This window comes from Anabrus simplex, chromosome 6, assembly GCF_040414725.1.
Source record: "Anabrus simplex isolate iqAnaSimp1 chromosome 6, ASM4041472v1, whole genome shotgun sequence".
In the NCBI taxonomy this organism is placed as follows: Eukaryota; Metazoa; Arthropoda; class Insecta; order Orthoptera; family Tettigoniidae; genus Anabrus; species Anabrus simplex.
The window spans coordinates 60,515,219-60,539,736 of NC_090270.1; the positions used below are offsets into that span (position 1 = coordinate 60,515,219).

General features: G+C 39.5%; 1 protein-coding gene across 1 annotated transcript in view; it reads left to right on the forward strand.

The window, feature by feature from the left end:
• yps (ypsilon schachtel) overlaps window positions 1-24,518 on the forward strand; it is a 164,689-nt gene that overhangs the window by 110,017 nt on the left and 30,154 nt on the right. The window lies entirely within an intron of this gene.

Sequence of the window (24,518 nt, forward strand, 5' to 3'; positions counted from 1 at the left end):
AGGTGCTTATCGAGAAATATCGTGAAAAATACCCGAACGCCGACAAGCAAGAAGTTACTTAAAAAATCAGTTCTACGTACAAACTTCCGGAAGGAAGTGAAGCGGCTTTGTGATACAGAAAAGTGTGTTCACCAAACAAAATACCGGCATGGAATGACTATATATTGCCACACATATTGTACGTCTATGAGCGCTTTTGCACAATATATTGCACAACCAGCAATATTATCTCCACACGATTCTATTTATTGCACAAACCCGAATGTTGTGCAATAATATTGTATGTCTGTGGGCAGCCAGCAATATATTGTACAATCTATTTTGCGCAATAATATTGCACGTCTATGGCCCTTTACATCAGTGGTCATAACAAAGCACAAAATAAACTGGAAGTAAATAGCAGTACATAACAAAGCAACACATGCGTACTTCATGACTCGACTTGTCTGGACATAAGTATTCATACCTTACGTGTAAAAATGTGGTTTGAAGAAGTAAACAGAAACCTGTGTTCCGTGGCATTAGTTGTGTAGTAGATGCAGACGGAAAAGGACTGATCAGCTGGTCAGCGACGGTACTAGTCCAATGGCGGGGAAAACTAGGGAAACGTCTGTTGAAGAGAACTTGTTCTACGCCTTCACCAACAAGGAAAATCGTATTCCGAGATCGGAAACATCATTGGAAGAAGTAAACCAAATGTGCAAAGCATCATACAAAGGTTAAAAGGACAGGATTTTCTTGTAAGCAAGAAAAGAATTGGACATCCGAAGAAACTGACCGCACGAGAAGAAAGGTTCATAGTAACCACAATTTAAAAAAAACACATCTTCGACAATAGCATCGCAGCTGGCAGAATATTTCCATCATGCAGTGTCACACAAAACAGTAAGGAGGGTCTTCATCGTGCTGGGTATCGATCTATGGTCCCAAGAAAGAAACCACACATAACGAACGTGAATCGACGGAAGGGACTACAATTTGGTAAAAGAATGTGACAAAAGATAATGAGTTTTGGTCGACAGTGATGTTTACAGATGAGAGTAAATTTTATATTTTCCGAAGTGATGGACGCATTTTAGTGTGGAGACGCCCTAACACAGAGCTCGATGAGCAGAATCTCGTTACCACTGTGAAGCACGGCGGGGAAGGGGGGTTATGGTGTGTAGCTCAATGGCCGTTTCGGGTGGCGGGGTGTTGGTATTTATCGAGGGGGCTATAGACAGATTCCAATATTTGAACATACTGAAAGAAAACGTTCGCAAAAGCGCCGAAAAACTTGGGATTGCTAATGAGTTTTACTTCCAACACGACAGTGACCCCAAACATACTGTGGAAATTGTTTGTGGGTACTCTGCAACACGCCACACATATTAAAAACAGCTCCCCAATCGCCGGACATCAACCCCATCGAACATCTATGGAATGAATTGGAGTCCAGACTAAGGAAACACCACATGAGTAAAGCACACTTGAAACAGCTACTGCAACAAGAACGGGGAACATTTCATCTGAACTAACACGGAAACTGGTGTTCTCGAAATGCCCAGCAGGTTAAAAGAAATAATATGCAGGAAAGGCAAACAAACGTGCTACTGATAGAGTTGGTAATGTTTTTTTTCTTTTTTCTTTTTTTTCTTTGAGTTGTGAACTCTTCTGGGATGAATACTTATGTCCAGACAAGTAGTGTCATAGAGTACGAATTTGTTGCTTTATGTACTGTGATTTCCTTCCAGTTTATGCTTTTTACTGTAGACTGATGTACAAGGTATACGTTTGGGTTTGTAATTTTGACCTGTACTCCATATTGGTCCAGCAATAAAACATTTTGTTTTGGATGGGTTGGGGGTATGAATACTTTTGTTCATTTTTGTATGTGATGATGACTTTGTCAAGATGATGAAAATGATGATTACATGGAAGTGGTGGTGTCTGAGTTGCCACAGAGGAATACCAGCAACAATATTTCTCTCTTCTGTGGTGAAGTACATGCGTACCATTTCCTCACATGGGTGGGCACGCAAAACCAATTTCTATATTTTGATAGGAGACTCGGGAACTTCACTGTTTACAAGGGCGCCCATACCCGGGGGCAAGGTGGGGCCGCCCCCCCCCCCCACTAGCTCTGAGGGCAGGAAAAGATCTACTGTAGTCAGGTGTTTTCCTTTCAAGAAAATGATTGAAAAGTCAGTATTATGTAGTAGCGGTAATACCGTCTCCCACCAACAGGCAGAGGATACCGTGGGTTATTCTACCGCAGAATACAAGTTGCCATTTATCTTCCAAAATATTAAAAATACTACGTACCCCCCCCCCCCAGGTCTGGGCCCTCCTCTACAAACTGTCATATGGGCGCCCATGACTACTTGTGTACTTGTATTCCATACTCCGTATTCCTAACTATATTTCCTATCATACTGAAGTATTGTAGACATTTTTGATCCAACATAGTACCTTATACAGGTGTTTTGCCTTAGATGCGTGCAATTGCCCCTCTCTCCCCTACGACACAACATACTCACGTCCGAGTAAGGGCGAGCGGGGCCGATTTTGTAGATATTGGGCCCCTTCGAGCAACAATCTTAGTCAAAACGGTTTATTAAGTTTGGTAGTGACATGGTGCACGCGGAAGGAACGTGTTCAATAGAAATCCTCGTTATTTGGACTTGCTGCTGTAGTGTACTTGGGTTTTCGTACTGATAACGTATTTCATCATTTCATTCCTAAACGGATTAACGTTTTGAAAGTTCTTGGTATACAGCTTCGAAATCTCTCCGATGTGTCTTAGTACATTTAAAGAAAGTTGATAGTTTGAATTGCAACGCAAATTAGTTTGGTTGGTGCAGTACTGAGATGGAAGCATTGCCCAGGAGAAAGTAAATGTTTTTGATCGATGTAGACTTGCCTTTGCCCTGCGCACGTGTTGACAGTCTTGTTGACGCTAGCTAACGCGAGATGGCGAGCTCTAGATCGATCCACCAGCCCAGTTCAAGCACGTGGCCAGTAACCGCCCATGGGGCTTCTGCACATTATACCACCCTTATTCAGCACTCGTGTTGGATTTATTACCTTTTCGGCCTGAAATTCAAGCAGTAGTCTTCGTATCTACATTTAACAAACATTGCACTTTGCTCAGTTACAGCTAATGGCTCTGGAAGTCGAAGATAGAATTCTGTTTTGAAAAACTAGATCATACGGTGCAGGGACCTATAGTAAAAATGTTCTTAATCATGCGGGAGTTTTTGTCTTCATGTCTGTAGATTTTTGCCTGACTGCTTTTTGAGACTATGGTTTCAACAGCAATAGTTCAGTGTTGAGTTACCAGGTCGCATATTGTATAAGTTGGCTTAAATCGTACTAGATATACGGTGGTGTTCAGAACTTGCCGACAGTTATTTTCATTTGGTTGTTTTCACCTTTGTTTTCATCATTCTTTAGACATTTCTGGGATAAGGATATATTTCTTGGTCGTTTCAGGTGTTCTCTGTAAGAATTTTCTCCAGTATGACACCTCTGTGAGTGAGAGATCAGATTCTGTGAATATCAGAAACTCTCATCAGATAACAATCAGTTAAATACTGATTTCCAGCCTTTGGAGGACTGAATCCGAACACATCTTGTCTGCATTTAACTGTTTCTCAAATAAGAACAATAGTGTCAATTTATCCACAACATAAAGAAACCCTTTGCTGCTTGTAAACAAACTGGCAGCAGGATAGAGGACGTATCGTTTTTAGCTGGGCTGACCGGTATGTTATACAAGTTGTTTACATGTGTAGCGATCGATCTGTTTGATTCATCCATACTTACTGAGAGGAGTTTTCGCGACAGTGTGTTTAGACCGGATACTATAGTCCATTTTTTAAGGAGTGACATATCACTCTTCAGTCTCTGTATGTAAATCCCCCCCCCCCCCCCCTTTCCGGTTCCATTTTGTCTTGGCATTATAGGGCACATAATACCTAATTATTATAATTCCATATTCTAAATTTTCCAAGGATGAGAAAGTGCATGTTCCCGTCTACAAACATCCTCAATGTTCCGTAAATACAGACGTAATTTGTCTGCCCTCGATCTATTTTTCTCAATTTTTTAATCCCCCCTGCGAGTACGTGCAATAGAATAACATCAATGGAATCCTGTGCCTGTCTTAAAGCTGCTAAAAGGAGCCCTGCGGGCTTTGGAAGCGTGGCGACCACGGTTTCCTTAACTGAGTCCACTTGTTAGGCTCCTCTCTTTCATCTGTCCTATCAGACTTCAGTTGGTAAACTCTTCCTTTCCGAGTGGTGGTGGTGGTGGTAGTGATTGTTTTAACTGGGCAAACATCCTCTTTTTTTTTTCCTTCTCCCTACCCGTACGGTATTAGGTGAGGTGCGGCTTATTTTCGGAGCAAAACTGTAGACCCTACTACCGTGGCTTCGTAGTTACCTGGAGGGGAATACTGGGATTGTGTATATTCACCCGGCAGCTTCCTCCCCTGTCACCGCTCCAAAACTCGTTTCAGACTTCATATAATCGGTACGCAGTGAGGTCCACCCAACAAGAAAATTTTTCGTTTTTACCAAAAGTTCTCAACTTCGCTTATAGACCATTTTTTCACAGGTAAATTTGAGAAGCGTTTAGTTGTCACTGGACAAATTTAACCGTTAATAGCCGAATTGTTAATATGTCACCTGACTCGGCTTAATATTGGTATAATGTTCCCATTAAGCGCATGGACGTACAGATGGAGGGGTAGACAAAGCTTGTACCAGTTGAACAAGCACACGAGAGAGTAGCTCCACTGTGGATCAGTGGTAGCTTCCACCTCCAGATCCTAAGGTAGCGTAAGCTGCATAGACAGCGTCAAATAATAATAATAAAAAATCCTGCACACGTTAGCTGGGGTTATACGATGATTATTATTATTAAAATATTGCAGCACATTAATACACTCGTGAGCAATTGAATTAGATGGATGCGTTAGTAGGGAAATGGCGCTATGCTCGGCCCGGCGAAAGGAGGGCGTGGCATGTGACAGCCAGGGCATCGGATCTCGTACGGGTTGTACGAGTAAGTTGACTACAGCCGGACTGAGTGGCTCAGACGGCTGAGGCGCTGGCTTTCTGATCCCAGCTTGGCAGGTTCTATCCTGGCCGAGTCTAGTGGTATTTGAAGGTGCTCAAATACGTCAGCCTCGAGCCGGTAGATTTACTGGTATGTAAAAACTCCTGCGGGAAAACCGGAAAAGTAGTTAGTGGGACGTAAAGCTAATATTAATAGTTGACTACAGTTACGAGACCTCCGTATTTGAGCGCGGCCAGATAGCCAGTGTCAGACGTATGGGCCACTCATTCTCTGAAGTCGTGAAGGTACTGGGCTTTTTAAGGGCCACCGTATGAGTGTACCGTGAGTATGTGGATACGGGCCACATTTTGTAAACATTGTTAATCTGTTAAAGTTCCATGAATTAACCGAATGGGATTTTATGCTCGGTCTCAGTTCGCCATGGAATATACCGTAGCATGTTCTTTCCTGAAATGTACAGTGCTTGAGTTGTAGGTTGTATTAATCGGTGACATTAAACATGCCTCTAACCGTTTCGTAATGCGATGGTTAAATGTTGAGCGAGAAACGGCTATGTATTTAGTAATTCCAAGTTATTTTATTGTCATTGTATGTAGTCGGAGGGTCGCATTCAGCTGCAGCACTTCTCGTTCTCTCTGCCTGGCTGTGCCTGCCTCCTGCCCGCAGTGCTGTACGATGTGGAGCTTGACACCGCCTGGGAGCGGGCATCCTCGTTTGTTGGAGAGTCGTTGACCCCCAGATGAAACTAAGCGTGCATGACTTGCGCATGGAGAACTTGTTTCAAAGCTGCGGACTAGGAAATGCAGTCGCACGTTGCCGCAACTTCCCGTTATATTTTTGCTTTTATAGACTAGGATATGCATGCATGGATTGTCTTCATGCGTTTTTTATTTAGCGTATGGATTTTTGTGCCGGGAGTGCCTGAGCACATGTTCGGCTCGCCTGGTTCAATTTTTTATGATCCTGGGCGACTTGCGTGTCTGGGTGTGAGATAATGGATTAGGGAGAAAGTGAAACTGTGTCGGCACGCTTGCCGAATAATACAAAGCGGTCTGTTCAACATTTAACGTCGCCAATCGACGGACGAATCACGATCGAGGCATATGCCTTCCCCTAGCTTCATATGAACTCCGCAGAGAGATTTGAAATTTAATGCAGGCTTTTATCACGCAATCCACCGATTATAAATTTTATACAGCCACTTCTCCTGCCCTACCGGCCAACATTGAACCGGCTAACCACGCTGTCAGACCATTACAGATTTGACGACCGAGTGAGTTGGCCGTGCGGTTAGGGTCGTGCAGCTTGGAGCTTGCATTAGGGAGATTGCGGGTTCGAGCCCCACTGTCGACAGACTTGAAGACTTCTCCGTTATTTCCCATTTTCGCACCGAGCAAATTCCGGGGCTGTACCTTTAGACCACGGCCGCTTCCTTCCCACTCCTACCCCTTTCCTATCCCATCGTCGCCATAAGACCTACCCTGTGTCGGTGCGACATAAAGCAAATTGTAAAAAGTAAATAAAACCTAAAAAATTGTTAACTTCTTTGGTTATATAGTTATTTTCTGGCAACTTTTTAAACCATTTAGGGTTAACATCCATTTTTAATTGGTCTTAATTCCAATAACTTTTATTGGTGGAAAAAATTTACACTTTAAATCATAAAAACAGCGGCACGTAAGGCTATACACTAATAAGCAAATAATCGCCACCCTATTGTTTTTTATGGCTCATCACTGCTGCCAGCTTACAGGTTACCATGGTAAAATTTTAAGTTATCATTTTCTTCCCCTTAAAAACCACAACAGGTACAGCAATGAAATTATGCGCACATGAAACACTGGCGTTGCATTACCATCGTCTTAAAAAATAATAATTTGCGTATTTTTTTAAAATTCAAAATGGTGGTTATTCATCATACAATGTTGCAATGTTTTATTTATAACTCTTCTGATTTTGAACATTTTTAGGTTCTGTTAATTTTATTTTATTGCAAACCTATGCCTCTAGAAATGTATATACTTTCAGCAACATATCTTAACAAATAATATTTTTACTTTTGTATTGAAAAGTAAATGTCAACATTTGACAATATTTTGCTACATTTAACTAAAGAAACTTAGAGGGAGACATGAATTTACACCATTTTGTAGATATAGTAAGCAGATACACATAAAGAATTTCATTAGTGTATGCCAATTAGTTTTTGAGTTATCATTAAAACGGATGTCAAAAACACAACTGAGAACATGATCGATAAACATTTGTGCATATATCTTGCATACCATTAACCTTGCTACTGAAGTTAAAATGCCCTGCAGCATAAGTTGTGCCATTGTACCTCTGCTTCCGATTTCTGTGCAGTTTCTTCCAATCTGAGCAAGAAGAGGCTCTCTTTTGTTGCTTGACACTTCCTTTGCTGTCACTACTCTTGTTTCATCTTCATCACTTAGAGAAAGTTCACAAAATGTTCCAGATTCTACCCCTAATGCTTTCAGAACAAGCAGCCTAAACTTCATGCCATCATTCAATGTGATAGTTGCATCATTTGTAGCAATTTTCACTATTTTCTTCCCACAAAAGCCAGTTCGAGGGGAAATTTTCCAAATGTTTTGAGTTTAAAGACTCATTTGCATTTTGAGTGTTTGATCCCTCACATCATCACAGTTCAGTTGCAACTAACCTTTTAAATACAGGCTTGATTGCCTCAATTACTGCAGGGGGTAGGGTATATTCTTATGCATATTAAATTAAATGGAAAGAGCACGCGGGGGTCTGGCTATGGCACTCCACACTGTCAGGACGAACATTGGGTGCAAGGCTTTGCCTTTTAAATCATAGCTCAAAAACTATGGCACATAATGATTTTTTTTCACCTAATGTTCCTAAAGGCTAGGAGCTTAAAATAAATATTTTGAAAAATTGATCTTTTTTGAAGGTCAGACCATATATTGAAATCGAGACATAGCAATCAACAAACTAACCTCAGTGTAAGTAGCAATAATGCAAGTTCCCTTAACCAAGTAAATGATCAATCAGGAATTTTATAGTTAAGCTGGTTTTGTGGCTCAATGAGGAATTAAAGGGAATAAACACTTTCTCACCCTCACTGAATTTGATGTATATTTCTGCATTTATTTTGATATACGAATTACTATAACTGTATTCTTCAGTGTTTGCCTGGTGTAAATATTTTGGCTCCCTTCTGAAAACTGATTACTTGTTGGGACTGAAGTGAAACCATGCTGTAGTAATACACTCAAGCAAGTATATTACATACACATATTGCAACCGTTCGTAGGTGTTGTTCTCCAGGTTCAAATATTTTGTTGGGCTACCGGCTGGTAATCTATCGGAGTACACAAAATTCCACTCAGGTGCGTGGCGTATTGATGAGCAATTGGTTACTTTTCTACATCATAGGCCATGCATTCATCACATTAAAATACTAACATCTTATTGACTAGTGAGGCTATCGCTACGATTTAGTTAGAAATGATAACGTCCAAATTCGAGTTTCTTTGGAAAGGTGTGGTGCCTAACTCACTCTTGTCTCCAAAATTATTACTTTCAAAATCCCAGCATAATGAATGCTGAATCTATCCCACGCTAGATTATCTTTTCATCGTCCTAACTAGCTGCATATTTTGCAACTTGAGTGTCATCAATATCTAATTTGCATGGTATATAAATCATGACATCCGTCTCAAAAGTATAGCAATCCAAAATTATCATTATAAGGAAACATTCTCTGCAACAGGTCAGCATCTTGCTTCCATTGCGATTGTAGCTGAAATAAATACACAAACTACCACACATCTACAGATATTCAAATAATGTACTGGTTTCCAGCACCGTCCATAATCCTTCTGAAAAAATAAGATCAAATTCCTATCTACCAAAATCTAGCATCTACAAGTATCTATGTAACAAATCACAAGTTGTGGCTTATTTATTACATGACTGTCACGTCATGAATAGGACATTCCCGTATACTTGTACTCTTGTTTCATGTCTGAGGATCCCTACAATTTATCTGCAGTATCATCCCTATTATCTCTGCGAACTATTTTCTGACAACAGTCCGCATGTCTGGTCACTATTCTCCAAATTGGCTTTACTCAACAGCGCTTGTGTACCTTAGCACCAAATTATTCACAATTTGTGATGAACCAAAAACCTAACTACCATTCCATAATCATTATCACTTCAAAGACACACGGCGCACATTATACTCCAAATTCCAATTATCAAACGCATTCAATATTATATATTCATGAACATTCGATACCTTTAACATCCACTTATACTTGTCACCATATCATTCAAAACCAGGGCCTCTCAGCGTGCATGCACTGTGCACAGTGCAAAAGCCAGTTTGAGGGGAAATTTTCCCTATTTTTGAGTTCAAAGACTAGTTTCCATTTTGAGTGTTTGATCCCACACATCTTGACAGAAGTTCAGTTCCTTTACGTGCCAGTATGTGACTTGCTAATATTTCACTTTTCTACTATTATACTGACCTTCACATTGATAGAATACATTCATATTACTTACATCCATCTGAATAATACGATTATTCAACTGCCACGAGGTCTCGAGCTTGACAATTTATCCTCGTGTGTAAACTTCATTCTTTCTGTTATTTAATTTGAGCAATTTCCATAACTTTTAAGCACGACTGGACGTATTCTTGTTGGATGTACACTTCCCATATGATTTCTGTAACTTGTTTATTTCAAATAACCTTTGATGGCTCTTTACAGTTCTATTCCGGAGACCATTGGAAGGTTAAAATATGTTGCAAGTCACAAAGCCTGCAAACCTTACTAAAGTCTTGACAAGACTTGATCTTTGTAGAGGAGGTATCGTCATCATCATCATCTGGGTATCCTTTCAGCAGGCTGGATAGGCCTTGGGTGGACAATATGCCTCCATCGGTTCCTGTCATTTTATAGTTCCTCTTCTTTCACATCCTGCAATGTTGTTCCTTTGTCAATAAGGTCTGCATTTATTTGGTCCAGCCACCTTCTTCTGGGACGTCCAACAAGTCTCCTTCCAGGTACTTCCATTCCAAGTATTGTCTAGGGGTTCGAGTCTCTTCCGTCCTTTGCACATGCCCAAACCATTTCAACCATGCAATGCAGAGTCTTTCTTGCAAAGTACAAGTCACTTGCATGCAATTTCTAATGCACTAATTTCTAATTCTGTCTCTTCTTGTATTTTTGCATAGCAGATCGTAAAAATTTCATTTCACATGCTTGCAGTTTGCTGATGTCTCTTTTCAATAACACACAGTTCTCCAACCCATGTCATGATTGGCAGGAGGTAAGATTTGAACATAGTTTGTTTGGCTTTTACGGGAACTGCTTTGACCCACACTACATTTCGTACCTGATAGAAGAACGTGGAACCTTTTGTCACTCTGTTCTGGATTTCAAATTTAGCGCTCCCCTGGTTCGATACAGTACTTCCAAGATAGCTGAAGCTTTCTACACATTAAATTCTCTCTCCGTGAAGTTTGAGGTCACATTCGTTGGGTGTTCTACCTACTGTTTTCTTCTTACTCAGATAACTTATTCCTTAAATTTGTTGACCCAGCAATCTCATTTCCTTTGGACTTCTTGCTCTGCTTCTCCCCAAAAGGCAACATCTGCAAACACTAATGCATTCAAATCTCCAGGTTCTGCAGCTTTAATTTCTTTAATGATTACATCCATGAGTGCAATGAAAAGTAGTGGAGATAGTGCACTGCCTTGTACACCTCTCTTTGTTTGGAACCATTCAGATCTACCATTCCCTATTGCGCCATTCCTGTGTCCAGGTCAGGCCGCGAAGAAATCCAGACTAGCTCATTTCAGATTAAATTTCTATTTTCATTGCTTCTTGAGGTCGTGGGTCCGGAGAGATAATCAGTTAGCTGCGTTTGCCGGCTGAATTCCCTTCAACTAAGTCAGTGGACGTCTCCATCTCGTCGATCAATTATTTTTGCATAGTAAAATTCGTAATCCTTGACCTAAGGTTGACTACAACTATCTACTTATCCTAGTATAACATAAAAATGCCAATAAGTTTGACTATTATCATTTATTATAATTGAAAATCTTGAAAATAAAAGAAGAATGACATATCATTGGAAATAAGTATCTCTCTTCATTTAAAATTTGTTAATCATTGAAGTAACTCATCAAAGATCTTTGTTTAAAATAAAAATCTGATAATTCCTCTAATTCTGTGCCTCTAAATTAAAATCATATCTCTTGCTCAATTCTTTTGTGACTGAATGAGAATACAATCCCTACATTCGTTAATGTTATAAAATTTACAGATCTTTCTGAAGAATCATTGAGCATCATCCATTGCCTTGATTTAAATATCCCATTTTTATGTATTTGTCTCTTCACATCTCCATAGTTAATAATATTGAGGATATTAATACTTTCAATAATATCGAGGATTTCAATCACATCAGTTTTCCTATGTGGATACATCATAAAAAAGGTAAGCAATAAGCCATTTACTACATATGCACTCTTCAAAATTATCATCTACTGTATCATCATTACTAGGGCTAGGCATTTAATGACCAAAAAATAGCAAGAAAATGTAAAAATGCATTTATGACCTAAAAATGGTTAAAAAATTACACAAAATTTGAAAAAAATGACCAATAAATTAATCGTAAGTCACTTATTTATTAATCCTTTAAGAAACAATTACCTGATTTGAGAGAGAATTTTAATGGATGACAATGCATTAAGTTTAAATTATTTTTGTTACTAACAAAGTAAATACCACTTTGCACCCCTGGTGAAAAAAAAATGTAATATTTTAGAACTGGCATATTCTTCAAATACTCTCCTAGCAAATACGTGTCATTTAATTAACAAAGAATATTTAAGAAAACAAACTGCAGTGGCTGTTTACAATAAATTCGAATTGAAATGCACAATTAAAACTTTGCGTAGGTTCTCAAATGAAAACGATTGCCTATTGTCTGCAAGTAACGATTTGTACATGGAAAAGCTTCTCTCTACCCCAACTGAAACAATTGGTGCACACTGAAAACAAGCAATATTTTCCGGATTCAATTCAGTCGGTAAGAGAAATTTTCACCCGACAATGCTTTGCCAATAGAACGCAAAGTTTTATACCCACTGTTCTTTTGCAACACCTTATTCAATTTCATGGATACAACTTCACCCACTTTACCACACACACGATTCAGATCATTCACAACTTTTTTTTTTCTTTACGTCACACCGACACATGTCTTACGGCGACAATGGGATAGGAAAGGCCTAGGAAATGGAAGGAAGCTGCCGTGGCCTTAATTAAGGTGCAGCCCCGGCATTTGCCTGGTGTGAAAATGGGAAACCACGGAAAACCATCTTCAGGGCTCGAACCCACTATCTCCCGATTACTGGATACTGGCCGCACTTAAACGACTGCAGCTATCGAGCTCGGTCATTCACAACTTTATACACAATTTGCAGCTGCTCCACTAGTGGCACTTGGGATTTTTCTAGAGCACTTATTGCATTAGGAAGAGATCTGAAATTTGTTTTTATGTAGGAAAGTTACCTGCAATTTCTTTCTCAGCCAAGAGTTCCTGGGCTGTTTTTATTGATCCAGCCTCAGTTTTGTCGAAGGAATCGACCACTTTCTTTACAACTTCAAAGTTCTCGTAGTAATAACAAGCCTCAATCCACGTTCCCCATATAGTCAAAATGGCTGAAAAGGGCAAGGGAATTTCAAGAGCTTCGGTTTTGAATGCTAGAACTCTAGATGGGGCTTTTAAAAACACTTTCTTTATGCACCCAATTAACTTGTCAACTTCAGGAAAATTATGTCGTACCTCTTCCGCGGTCCGATGTAACGCATGGGCTAGGCATGTGACATGCACCATTTTCGAGAAGAGCGCTTGTAACGAATTTGCAGCCTTTACCATGTAGGGTGCTGCATCTGTTATTAAAAGCAGCACATTGACATTCCAAATGCCATGGGCCACAATAGCCTCAAAGACTGGTCAGTTTGCTAATTGTTGACCAGTTAGCTTTATCCAATTGCTCACAATGTAGTAGAAATGGTTCTCCAGCATTCCCTGCTTCCAGGACGCCTACAATAACGTTGGCTATATATCGTCCCATACTGTCTGTTGTTTCATCTATGCATACCCATATGTTTCAGTCTCCTACCATTATCCTTATTTCTTGTAACGTTTTGTTATAGCATCTTCCAACGTAGGTTCTTAATGTTCTGGGATCTGGTACAGATTTTCCAGTCTCCTCTTCTAAGAATGTACGCAGCTTTGGGTGGTTCAATTTGTTCAGTGGAATATCGGCGCATAAAAATGCTGTACACAGTTTCTCACAAAATGGATTAACCCAGTAGTGTCTGGTGTAAGCCACGATTTCTTTTATCTTCAAGTCGCTGCACACCACGTTTGTTTTTCTCGTGACACATGTTGTTCAACTGTAAACTACTTTTCTGCTGAAACTCGCACATCACACACTTTGCAAAATATTATTTTCCCATCAGTGGAAAATATATTTTCTCCATATTGTGTAACAAATTGTTTTAATTTAACAATTGTACTTCCTTCAACTTTGGGCATCTTACAGTACTTGTCAACAAAAAATTCACTCGACTCTCAGAACGCGGGCGACTGACTTCCTTCTTATCTAGCTGAAGATAAGGAGCAATGCCCAGCTTGGGCGAGTCCATTATGCGTCTTACATATAGGGGAAGCAGGTATTGCTTATAGTATGTTTTCTTGGAAGTGCAATCGAGTTGAAAATACTCTTTCCTTGAAAACTAGTGGCAGCAGGGTATGTGGCAAGTCTACGTTCTTTCTTGAGCAAGTTATTTGTCTAAGTTAAACATAATAGACAAGTATTGTAAATATAAATAATATTAATTAAATATCCAAATATAACGAAATATAACACTTCCCAGAAAACAATTAAAAATGCCAAAAATGACCATAAATTCCTCCAAAAATGGCCTATCTCTTGTAAACGGCAAAATATGAAGAAAAAAAATGCCCTAACAAATTGCCCTTATTTAATCAGTCAATTCATGAAACACATGTACATATACTCAAGCTATATTTTCGCCTTCATAAAAAAAGATGCAAAATTATCAAATGCCTTGCCCTAATCATTACCAATAGGCTAATAGCTCATGTGGATTAGTGTTGGCTACTGAATGAATGATTCGAAGCAGTGTATCGATTCATTTAAGTGTCAGAGTGAATCGATTCACAGGAACGGCGAGCTCACGGCACACGATTCAGCTTACTCCCAGCGGACAGCGCTGAGTGGCGCACTCACTGGACGTTGACGGGGAGCCGAGCTTCCGCTGCAGCGAGACACTGAATCATAGCACATCGAAAGAATCGTGAACGAGCGCGGCTCAGTGAGACACATGTTACACACGGCTCTTTATCGGCTCACTGGACACGCGGAGAGCCGAGCTTCCGCTGCAGTGAGACATACAGTGAGCCATGCTACACTGAAAGAATCGTATGCTATAATGGACTCTCGAGCTCAGCTCATTTGAAAATAATACCCATTTGCATTCACTGTCCTCTTCTTACAGGGAGGTTTAAGTAATAGATGGATTTATTTGCAGTGTTAAAAAGGTAGTCACAACATAATTCTGAAGTAGCTAGTAAGCAGGTAGGCTATTAGGTTATACTATTTATTAGTTTAAGGAATCTTAGTATTATAACTTAGTTGACATTTGACAATTAAACTCGACTCTAGCCTGTCCTATGACTATGAGTCATGCTCATGACCATTCAAAAGTACCTGTTTTATATTTTGGAAGAACGGCTCAGTATTCTCTCAGTTCGTATGTCACATCGTTGCACAAGACTTCAATCATGTGGACAGATGCAATAACAGTATGTTGAATCAGAAAACCAGCGGGCTACTGTACATCTCGGGTAGCCTATACAAAATATGACGATTAAAACACGTTGAGTGCCGAGCCGATTGTAGCACACTATTCCACTGGTGCCAGGCTTGTTTTTGAATTGCATTCCGCTGGTGCCAAAGCAATTGTACGCGTTGTAGTCTGTTTATATAATCTTGGGATATATTTATATGATGTACTAAGTAAATTTTCTCACCATACCATGGTCATGTGTGACGCCATATGGTGTCACATCAATTTTTAGAAAAGATAAAGTACAGCGTGACGCCATATGGTGTCACATCAATTTTTAGAAAAGATAAAGTACAGCGTGACGCCATATGGTGTCACAGAATTTTTTGACATGGAATGTGCAATACGAATTTCAAATACGAGATATTTATTTGCTAATTCAAATTAACGCAATATTTATGAAAACCTAGTAAAATGCAAAACAAGTACTTATATTACATTACATATTGTTGATAAGTTTTCTGATAACTCTAAACATTGAAAATATGCGTCTCGGCACGCCCGAGTTCTTGTTACTCGTAATTTTTCAAACCTTATTGGCATCGTTGTTCAAACATCGTCCTTTGTACACTTGTTTCATGTGCTGTTTTCATATTTACGTTTTGCACATCTGATCGGGAAGTTACGGGGAACGCGCTAACCTTACGCTACCTGGCTGCTGGCGCAGCTCGACGCAGCCCGGTTGGTTCACGTCCGCTGCTTCGCTCCTCCCTACCTCTCCGATACTCCCGCGGCACTTCTAATTTTATGACTATTTATTTGTTCTATTTTGGCGTTTAAACTTGCGCTGGGTACATGCAGTTTTCACCTTAGCATTCTACTGTCTCCCACGAATATTCCTACCAAATTTCAATCGAATCCGAGTGTAACACATGTGTTCCCTCGTAAGATTATTACCAATATCTTCCAATTTTTTTATATTTTTGCACAACTATATAAACTGAGTGATAATACGTACGTAAACGAGGAATAAACAATGCCTGGCGCGCTTTCACCTGTGACAAGGACCACAGGCCACTCAGTGGCTTCGGAAGAATACTGTGGCGCCATATGGTTGCATACAGTAAAAATACATAGCTGGAATAGACCCTGAAGTTCGCCCTTCACGTAGTACCAATTTTACGCGCATAGATGTCACAGCTGATTATCTACGGCTCATCGCCTGAAACTCAACTGTGCCGCCATATGGCGTCACGCCATCTCAAATTTGAAGACCACCGTGACGCCATATGGCGGCACGTGGCACCCAACGTGTTAAAAAAAAAAAATCCTCAGCTGATAGAAAAATACTTTTAAAAAAAATGACTGAGCGAGTTGTCGTGCGGTTAATATCGCGTGGCTATGCGCTTGCATTCGGGGGATGGTGGGTTCGAATCCCACCGTCGGCAGCCGTTAAGATGGTTTTTCCGTAGTTTCCCCATTTTCACACCACGAAATGCTGGGACTGTACCTTAATTCAGGCCAGGGCTGCTACCTTTCTAACCTTTCCCACCCTGCGTCGCCAGAAACCTTCGATGTATTAGAGTAACTAGCATTTTTTCTAAGAAAGGAGTTCATTGTATGAAGACCAGATGGCAGCTGCGAGCACTGAATGCTGTTGCTGCTGTCTTACCAGCACATACTACACAGATGCAGTAGGAGCGGTGACCAATGAGCCGTGAATCGGATCACTGTATCGATTCAGTAACGTGAACAGAATCAAATGAATCGATTCAGTAAAATGAATCGAATGTCCCATCACTAATGTGGATATCATCCCTTTCATAAATTCTATGAATTAAGTCAACTACATAAATGCATCACATACAACATATCAACATGTCATTTATAACTTACATCTCACTTATCGCTATTTATAAAAATAGGTATGGTATGCCATTGAAGAAGACTCTAATAACCAATATCTTTAGCAATTATGTGTTTGAAATTTTAATTTGAAGTCTTTCTTCCTTTCTAGAAGTTGCACCTGACCACCAGAAAAGAACAGCAGAGGCTCTAGTTCGGAAGAACATCAACATACTCGGTGATGAAACTACAGATAGAATGGGCCATTGTGTTTTTATCATATTCCAATATCGAAAATAGAGCTGCACATTGTTTTTTTTTTTTTAACTATCTTGATGCCGGAAATGCTACAAACTGCTCGTGCTGGTTTAGAAGCTCTGCGCATTTATAGTGTACCATATGATGCAGTTACAGTGTTTGTTAGTGACAGTGCCCCGTACATGACCCGGTGTTATGAAATATTAAGTGTGGTCATAAGGGATCATTTAATGCACGTACAGTGCTGGGCACATAACATCAGCTTGGTTGACAATAGTTGGGCCGCAGTGATGGGATTTAAATCATGTTGTTGCGACAGTAAAGTTTGCATTTTTGAACACAAGGAAGTGAAATTATAATTATTTACAATTCTTGAGATCAAAGTATGGTGCTTCAGAGAAAACAAAGGTGGTTTCAGGCTGTCTTCTATTTCAGTGCTTACTTTACTGATGTTACATTTTTCAAGATGTCTGACATGAGACATCAACTGTGGTATTAAGTACCTGACTGATCTGAGTGACCGAGAAACGAATATGCTTCACTCCCACGTGGTTTTTGTCACAGATCATGCGCTGGATTGGTTGACCTCCTTACTGAACTTGAAGGGTCTCTGTATCCTACCTCTCATGTCCTTTACCCCAAACTGCATAACCTTGGCACCATTTTTACCTTCGTTTGTGAGGGGAATTTTTCTGCGGCAACTTATGATTCTTTGATTTAGCTCACTCCTCTACAGCAGGCAGCATGTACACACATTTGTCAAAGCTGCTCATTCTTCACAGTGCAAGCTAGCCACATTGAAAGCTGAAGACCCCGACCATAAGCATTTTGTACCAATTTCTCAAGCTTTGTATCCAAAAAATATAATTCTGAAGAACAATGATAAATTAGATGAGCTTGAGAAATTGTTTGGAGTAACAGATCTGTCATGAAAAGATGTCTGGTTACTGTTCTCTGAAACATGCAATTCAAACCCAAATGAAAGAAAGCGAAAAATGTGATGTCGTGCTTGCATTAACTGCAGTTCAGGCAGGGTTCAGTATATTTGCTAAATACTGTCTTGAGTTGTTGCGTGTTGTCTCATTAAAACACAGTGGTTACAGACAGATGGTGCAGTTTGGGAGAGAGGGGGGGGGGGAAAGCAATGCCGAACTACTGACAGTGCTTTTGTTTCAACAATGAATTTGTATTGTGTATGAACCAAGGACAATAATTTCACTTCATAAACTTGGAATCGTTAAAATTAATAATACCATGTGATTATTTTAAGTTTGTAAATAGATGCTAATTTTGGAAAAATAATATTCTAATTTTGAAACAAATAGATGCTGATTTTTCAGGTCCCTACTTATTACATTAACCACAATTTTGACATAACTCTTTACAGTTCACATATGCTAACTTCGTCTCTATGTTAGACAACATTACGAACGCATTGACAAGTTACATATATCACATTCACATCTTTGCCTAAAAATTTCTATTTCGTTTCGATGACTACCATCCCTCTACACTGTCGCGTGTATATATCGCATAAAAATCCACTATTTATGAGCCAATTAGATGATTTCATTGCTTCACTATCGTTTTATTACACAAGGAAATAACATTTCAATTCAAAAGATTTTTATTATTTTACTTACTGCATGGACGTACATGACTTTTTCCCTCTGCTTCAATGACGTTCGAAGTAGATGTACTGGGATATCTGCGATTTAGGTCTGGCTGCTACATCCTCTTGGTCTCTGGGATGTCAGGTAAGCCTTTCCCGGACATCGGGCATGGTCTTCTTAGCTCATGTTGACTAGCATCTCTTGTGCAAATGTAACAAAAATGCATACAGTCAGTCAGTTTTGTCATCTTACGATCTTCACTGCCTTCTAACATTAATATAGGTGTTGCATACCTGCCAGGTATTCAGATTTTTTCCGAAAAATGTATGGATTTTGAATATTTGCACTTGGTTTCGCTTTCTGTGGTCGAATCGGATTGGACTTTCGATAGAAGCTGGTAATACGAGATGCCATTTTTGAAATTTGACCAGTAAATGTATTGATAATCACATTATCAATTACCATCGTGCTTTTGTCACCTCTTCAACCTCAACTCCTAATTCATTCACTGAGATGTTCCCAAACAAGTAGCAGGCTGTGAATTTATATATAACAACTTTAGTAACTGTGTCGTGCTTCGTAGCAGCTGTGAAACGCTTTGTTTGTGTATGGATGTGAGTAACATTGCCGGTAGTTCTGAAACTCGTGGAATTGTGCAACAAATTTGTAAGCGATTTAGTATCTTTAGTGGTGTTCGTCATTAGTTCAACCAAGAAAGGATATTATCAGTCTTTTAGGGAGGCATATTTTGCTTGATTTCCTTGTTTTATATGATCACGGGATGTGTTCCCAGTGTTAAGTGGAAACAGATGGGCACTCATCAAGATGTAACTTTGTGTAAGTATTTAATTTCAGGGGTGGTGATAACATGTATTGGACTTGTATTCGTATTGTTTATTATCCTACCGGGCGAGTTGGCCGTGCGCGTAGAGGCGCGCGCCTGTGAGCTTGCATCCAACTCCTACCAACTCCTAGGCCTTTCCTATCCCATCGTCGCCATAAGACCTATCTGTGTCGGTGCGACGTAAAGCCCCTAGCAAAAAAAAAAAGTTAATTATCCCCCCTTGCCGTCCTTTTTCATTATGCCTGAAGACTTGGCAGTGCATGTACGTGTTAAAAAATTTCCGGTTTACAATCTTCCGGATTTCTCTTTTTGAAAGTTGGCAGGTATGGTGTTAAATAAAGCATTTCTCTAAGTTTCCATTCTGATTTTCTTTTTCAGTTTACCAATGTATCTGCCTAAAATTCAATTATATATATTTTAATTTCTATTTTATATGTTGATACCAATTGCCGTGACTTTAATATTTCTTGCTGGCGAGCTTTAAATGTTATCTGCTGCTGCTGTTAGAGATTTGTGACGTAATCTTTCTATCACTATGCCACTCTAATTTCTTGTCGTTTATGCATTTCGCTGCAATATTATGTAATATTGGCCTCCTCCTTCCAAATGTTATCGTGAATCTTTTCAGATTTCAGTTAGTTGCTCGTAATATATACTTATTATTCTCACGATCAGTATGTTGCTTCTTGCTTGCAGTATTTTATGAGTAGTAGCAAAAAAAGTATTGGTTTATTTTTCTCACCACCACCTCGATATTTCTTGCCTCGGTTACGCTATATGTATTACTTTCTCGATATTGATTGAATATGCGCCATATCTATTCTTCTCGTGGCAAGTGCGTCCATTTTAGTTCCAACTGTCAATTTGACAGTGAACTGGCACACTATTTGTACACTACTTTCACAGTTTTCATATAACCATTGGATCTTATGAATTAGTGAACTTGGAGCCCTTAGTTTATGCAGACATTCCCATATTTTGCTCCTTGGAACACTGTCATGGGCTTTTTCTTTATCTAGGAACAGTACTATCAGATCTTTCCCTTTTCCCCCAGTACTTTTCCATTAGTTGTCTAACGGCAAAAATTAGGTCTATTGTTCCTCTGTTGCCTCTGAAGCCATGTTCTTCAAACTGGTGTTACATCCTTGTTCTTAATCTCTTCACTATGATCATTCCCAATATCTTGAGGCAGTGTGGTAGCAGGGAATTCCTCTATAGTTTGTACACTCTCTTCTGCTTCCTTTCTTGGATACTGGTATGATCAGTCCTTTGTTCCATTCATCTGATATCTTATTTTCTCTCCAGATTACTCCCAGTGTTCGATATAGCCACTGAGGACCTTCTATGCCTGCCGCTTTGATTACATCTGCAGATAATCTTAATCCATCTTCTCCTGGCGACTCCTCCTTTCATAAGCGTCAGGGCATTTTCTGTTTCTGACCACGTAATTTGTCTTTCTTCTTCATGTTTGATAGGTTCATTGTTTTCGTGCTTCTCTTCTTCTTCATTGCCATTTAAAAACTTGTCAAAATAGTTTCTCGTCTCTCTGTTTCAATTGCTGTAATATCCTCTGTCTGATCTCCCACTCTTCAATATTACATACATCTTTTGATTCCCTTTTGAGTCCTCTAGTTTTTGTGTGAACATCTCCCAACTCTTATCCTTCCCTTCCTTCACAATTCTCTTCACTAATAATTTATTACTATATATTTGTTTTAGGTTGGCTATTTTTTTGTTATCTTGTGGTAAGACACCTTGCATTTGTTTTTGCTTCTCAACATCTTTGTTTCTTTGCCATATTTCTGTCTTTAATAGCTTCTCTTACTTTTTTACTCCACCAACTGTTCTCTTTCCTTCTTCCTCTTGTTTTGCCACCTACTTCTGCACAACTCACTTATGTTGGTTTAAACAGGTTCCATTCCTCCTGTGCACTTTGTTTCATTCTTTGGTAGCTTTTCCATTACTAACTTGAAAAGCTTTATTTGCCTCATCTTTCAATTTCCAATCTTTCATTGTTGGTATTTACTGTGTACTTGGGTGTTCGCACAACCTTATAGTTCAAGTCAGCTATTAGTAGCCTGTGATCACTGTCTAAACATTCACTGGGTATAACTTTTACAACTCTCTTGCCTTCTCCACTTTTTCTATCTGTTATTACATAATCATTGACTGTTTTAGTTCTTCCATCCCAGCTGTATTTGGTTATTTTATGGCTGTCTTGTTTCTTGAAGCAGGTGTTGTTTTTTTTTATTATGTTATTTCTGGCACAGAAATCTAGGACATTCTCACCTTCAGCATTCCTTCCCCCATATCCACAAGGGCCCCATTACCTCTTCATAGCCTGTTCTATCTACTCCAACTTGGGTGTTTAGATCCCCTATTATAATATTATCCTCTTGTACATGGTCCTCCAATTTCTCAAGGAACTCTTGTTTTAGTCATTACATTCTGTCTGCGGAGCACATACTTAGATTATTGTGAGGTTAACATTGCTTTCCTTTTCAGAGCGAGTTCTTGCAGATTTTTTTGCTTCATATATATTCTAATTGAATTCTATACATACGAATTGGGCAAAATAAGATCATACTAATAAAATGCTGCATTCGTAATTTAACACAAACTGTTATTAAATGTATTATTCGAACATGCCACAATTCTACTTGTCTGGTATTTCTCACACAGATTTACAGTCCTGCATAAAAAGAAAATATGCTTTACTTATAGCCGCAAATATCACACTAGGTGATTTTCATACCGGGCGAGTTGGCCTTGCAGTTAGGAGCGCGCAGCTGTGAGCTTGCATCTGGGAGATAGTGTTGGAACCCTACTGTGGCAGCCCTGAAGATGGTTTTCCGTGGTTTCCCATTTTCACACCAGACAAATGCTAGGACTACCTTAAGGCCACAGCCACTTCCTTGCCACTCTTAGGCCTTTCCTATCCCATCATCGCCATAAGACCTATCTGTGTTGGTGTGGCGTAAAGCCAGTTGTAAAAAAAAAAAGTTGATTTTCATAATACGGCAGGAACAGTATGTTTAATCTCGCAAGTCACAAAAAACTCATAACTACTTAGTGCCAACCTGCAAGATTAACAAAAACTGTAAGGCGTATCAAAAAGTAGGGTCCCTACACCAATATGGTTAGACTCTCTGAATTGAACCCGACAGTTAGAAAATAACTATTGATCGCTACCTTCGGTGTTAACAGGGGAGAAAGAGTAAAGTTGTACCTTGCTAGGGATTACAACCTGGTATTGTGTTGAACAATAACTTGCAGATCTAGTACATTTGCTGTAGTAAAGTTTCAGAAATAAAGTGGATAACTGTGCAATGTATTTCTACATAAATCGTCATCAGAATGTTGGCCAGTGGGGTAGGAGAGGTGGTGTTATACAATTTATAATGTAAATTACATGCCAAAAGCCAGAATTTAATTACAAAACACCTGTGTTCATATGGGCGTGATTTTTTTTTTGTCAGATGGAGACACTAAGCCTTAGAGACCCTTCAGTGATAGTCAACAGTTATAGGTGATGCCGGGTTTCACCCTCTCTGCATCATCCCACATCCAGACACTGTTCTCATGCAGGGTTTTTTTTTTTTCTCTCTCTCTCTCTCTCTAATTGTTTTACGTCACACCGACACAGGTCTTACGACGACGATGGGACAGGAAAGGGCTAGGAGTGGGAAGGAAGCGGCCATGGCCTTAATTAAGGTACAGCCCCAGCATTTGCCTAGTGTGAAAATGGGAAACCACGGAAAACCATTTTCAGGGCTGCCGACAGTGGGGTTCGAACCTACTATCTCCCGAATACTGGATACTGGCCGCACTTAAGCGACTGTAGCTATCGAGCTCGGTCGTTTCATCTCATTAGTATTAATTCTATTGGCATTAGCTTTTCTTACTGGCCAACCCCCCTGTGGGTGGGGGATGGACAATAGAATAACAACCTTGATATCCCCTGCCTTGAGTTAAATTAATAAACTTCATTGTTTGTCTGTATTGAATCAAGATTATTGGTTCCAACTTATTCAGTACATGAAAATTGTTGCGTAGATGTAATTACAACATATATTACAATCAGTGCTAGTTTCAACGCCCCACTGCGTCATCAGCTGATAGAAGTTTGTAGAAAAATTGACAATCATATAAGTTTATCAGTGTCAAATTGATCACAATTTAAAACCATATTAACAACATGAAACTGTGTTAAAAATATACTGTCTCTAAGTTCATATTTTCTACAAGTCTCATGCCATAAACTGATAACATATGCAAACTGGTTTGTTCACTTATGATATAAAGTAGATTTAAAAGAATAAATTAAAAATAGAATAGTCTTGAAGCACTGTGTGCTTAATTTATCGCACTTCTTTAAAACTTGACGTATCGTAGTAGAAATAATTCAATAAAACTACAGTGTCCCTTTAATGGAGCAATCCTAATGAGGTGGAAACGAGCAATAAGTCCTTTGAGATATCAAGAACAACGTTCCCAGTTCAATGCAGACCTCAAAAGGTTGCTGTCCATGCAAAGCGCACCTGTCCAGTGTTCCTCACAGTCCCAAGATCCTTACACCATGCAGTTTTATTTCTCTTTCGACAGTTAATAATTTTCCAGCCTGTAGAAGTCCCTGTCACATTCCAAATTCTGCAGATTATCTCTCTGGGAAGTGAATTCTGATTCGAGGCTCATTTCAATCCTTGTCCGTCCCTCCGTCCCCTCCACCCTCGGAAATCAGATAGTGAACTTGAAACTCCTGTATAAATGTTATATTGGATGGATCCAACCAGTATGTGGGCTGTTGACCTAAGACATCCATTCTGGACATTCTGTTCTGAAGGACTGTAAATAAAACATTAACCTTAGGACTTTCTGTACACATACGACGTCATATAAGGGCAGAGCAACAAACTGGTTGAAGAACAGAGGAAAATACCTAAGTAAGGGTTATCTTATCTCTCGTATACATTCCCTGTAACTTAATGACTAACAAATTG